The following is a 2,893-nucleotide window of genomic DNA, read 5'->3' on the forward strand; positions in this document are numbered from 1 at the left end:
TACTGACTGTAAAATGGGATCTTGCTTATTGTTATCTGGACCTCCAACATCGGGTCCAATGGCTTGCATGAACATAAGCAATCTTGGTAAGTAAATGAATGTTCAGCATGAGGGAAGGCTCAAATAGAAGTGTGGCAGCCAAGGAGGGCTTCAGGAGGGAAGCAGGAGTTAAGGTTTGCAATGAAGACCTACAGTAAGAACTGAAGGAATCCATAGGCAAAATTCAAGAACCTGTGAACTTGGATGAGAAAAAATCACATCTCTGCACTCACTAATCTCTAACTGAATTATAAATGTAGGCTACAAACCATGAGGTAGATGGAACAGATATTTTCCTATCACATATACGGTTGCAAATATCTCGACAGTATCATTTATTTTCATCACTACTTTGATAGTGGTTACTTACTATGTTAAAGACACACAGTATTATGAGATCTCCATTTGTTTTTTAAATATTTTAATAACCACATTATAATGTTTCCCATGTATTTTTAATGTATATAAAATTATATTTTTCAGAAGAGCTTTATAGGTCTCATCAAGCCTCTGCAGGGAGCTCTGGCACAAAATGGCTAGCCCCCCTCCCCTCCAGAGAATCTCTGGATTGTGACTGCACAGATGGGAGAGAAGTAGCTAGCTACCCCATATCAATGACCGGCACAAAGGCAGGGGTGGGGATGAATATGAGATGTGGCAAGATGGAATGTGCGGGCCCTCCCCACCCTGGAGGAGAGAGTCTCCTTGGCGAGATTAAGTAAAAAGACGGAGTCATTGTTAGCATAATAATGCTTCAGAGAAGTGGAAATTCTTAAGGATCTAACACGTCCCTTGCCTGGTGTACCCAGGAGTCTAACAAGAGTGCTGAACTATGAACCTCACAGAACCCCTTCCCCCTCCACACACATCTCTAGTTAAGATGATGCCAAGAAGAGGCCGCCGCCTGCCGCTAGGAACAGATCCTCTGCACAGAAATAAGGCCACGCTCTCTCTGTGACTTGGTTTGGGGGAACTGATGGCTGACCCACTGGGGGGACAAAGGATGCTTTGCACCATCCTTGGACTCCAGATGTAACCAGCTAACACAAAGACCATCTTAGAAAAATGTGCTGTGACAGTGTGCCCTTCCAGATGGTGCAGACACCACAGAGGAGTGACCACGTGTTTGGGGACAGTGTGGAGACCACCCTGATTAGATCAGAAGGCTGGCTAAGGGAGAGGTTAGCTAGAAGCAATGAAGGAAAGAGAAGCAAAGAATGACTCTAGGATTTCAAAAGCCTTTGACCCAGACAAAGTGAGATTATGAGACAGATGGCAAGGTCTGTCTTAGAGGTGAGGTAACTTCAAGACACCTCAGGAGGCCTAAACTGGTTTGGCTCAGTGGATAGAGCAATTGGCCTGAAGACTCAAGGGTCCCAGGTTTGATTCCAGTCAAGGGCATGTACCTTGGTTGCAGGCACATCCCCAGGAGGGGGTGTGCAAGAGGCAGCTGATCGATGTTTCTAACTCTCTATCCCTCTCTCTTCCTCTCTGTAAAAAATCAATAAAATAATATATATATATATATATATATATATATATATATATTTTTTTTTTTTTTTTTTTTTTTTAAAGACTCCTCAGGAGGAATGTCCAGGAGGCCTCTGGAGACTCAGCAGTAGAACTCCAGGGAGAGACTGAATGGACTGGAGAGAGAGCCGAGGGAACAAGGTCCAGAGAGGTGATCATTAAAGTGCCCAAGAATGAAGGCAGTGAAGTCAAAAGAAAGGACTGGACCTTCGGGGATAATCATAGAATCGAGAGTGGAAACAGAGAAGTGTAAAAATAATAAGTAGATGAGACTCCTTTCTGCCTCACTATTTGCTTTTCTGTGTCCCAATGCCAAGGAAGAAGGACATTTCAAAAAGGGGGTTAAATGCAGCCTGAAGAAGAAACTTCTAGTCCCTGGTTGTGGGAGGTGCTTGGTGATTTGTAATCAGGCATTTCCCGTGGAGTGGTGGATGGAGGCCCACTGCGGGTGAGTGGGTGGGTGGAGCAGGGAGGAAGGCAGGAGACGGTTGGAGCCAATGAAATGGAGAGAGGGACGCCAGGACATATGTAGGGCAACAGCATCAAATTAAGTTTATTTTTTTCCAAGACGATCCAGATTTTCATTAGAGAAAGATAGAAACTGCAAATCAGGGGTATTGAAAGGTCATGTGAAAACCATGGAAAACTCAAGTTGAGTCCGTTCCCACCTAAATAATTTTTGTTTAGAAACCAGGCAAAGCCACTGAAACCATGTCAGCACAGCTCCCCAAAAGGAATGACTCAGATGTCCCTGAAATCGTGTAGATGCTCTGAACCACTCTGCTCATAAGCAGTCAGCCCACACAGAGCCCAGTGTCCATGTCTGAAGCAGGAACCAGGCCTTCCAGGAGGTTCTGTAAGAACCGGAATTCAGGAAGCGGGATCAAGAGGAAAGCTGCTGTCCCCAAGTGTCCTGCATCTCAATAAAACCATCCGCCTCTTAACCAGTACCTGCTATGTGCTAGGCACTTCACCTATACCTTCCTCATCCTTAACAATAACCCGACAAAGTATTTTCCTCTATTATTCTCCCACTGTCCAGATGAGGAAACTGAGGGGCAGGGAGGTGAGGTAACTTGCCTCAAACCCACACCTGGTGAATGGTGGAGGTCTTGTTGGGACTCGGGTATGCCTGTCTCTAAATCTCAACCTGGTTTCCTTCTGCCCCATGACCTCAACCAACCCCACCCCATCTCCTGAAGTGAGAGGGAGGATGGGGTGGGGAATATGTCATTACCATCTGTGCCAGCCAATGAGTGACAAATCTCCCTTTTGCTAGTGTGACTTATCCAGTTCAACCTCTTCAAAAAATTTTTTTTTCTAA

The sequence above is a fragment of the Pipistrellus kuhlii genome, unplaced genomic scaffold (assembly GCF_014108245.1).
Source record: "Pipistrellus kuhlii isolate mPipKuh1 unplaced genomic scaffold, mPipKuh1.p scaffold_m20_p_9, whole genome shotgun sequence".
Taxonomy (NCBI): Eukaryota; Metazoa; Chordata; class Mammalia; order Chiroptera; family Vespertilionidae; genus Pipistrellus; species Pipistrellus kuhlii.